Below are 640 nucleotides of genomic sequence, written 5' to 3' on the forward strand. Positions count from 1 at the left end.
TATAATTTGATTTCCAAATAAATTTTTATTACTTCTTCTATTTTAAAATAACTATCGTTTTTACTTTTTGGATTGATTAAAAATTAATATATTTAGCTTATTAAGAATATATGTGACATCAAATAAGGGAAATTATATATGGTTTTTTTAAGGATTAAATCGATGAAAAAATTAGGGACTATGTTAATACATTTAAAAAAATTAAATTAGTATAATAGAGTAAGAAAAATTGAAAATGCAAACATTAGTAATAGTTAAATACATCCGAACTAATATTAGTAATTCTTTGTATTTTATTTTATATAAACGCTAAAAGATGCAAATACATCTATTTCAAGATTTGCAAATTGCAACTAACAATATTGGTAACAAAATAAGAGGATAACGGTTAGATAACTGAATCTTGTAAGCATCATGACATTTTACTTTTAAGTCAATTTTTCATGAACGCCACATTATATTTCTTTGTTTCTAAATATTGTATACCCTTTTTCCACCACCTTTCTAGCAAGTCTAATGCTAACTCATTAAGCAACTAGAATTTAAAAGAATGAAAATGACTAATAATATTTAAAAATTTATAGATGAAATAATTTAAGGTTTAATTATTCTATTAGTTTTTATATTTTTTTAAGTTAGA

This window comes from Arachis ipaensis, chromosome B03 (assembly GCF_000816755.2).
Source record: "Arachis ipaensis cultivar K30076 chromosome B03, Araip1.1, whole genome shotgun sequence".
NCBI classification, from domain to species: Eukaryota; Viridiplantae; Streptophyta; class Magnoliopsida; order Fabales; family Fabaceae; genus Arachis; species Arachis ipaensis.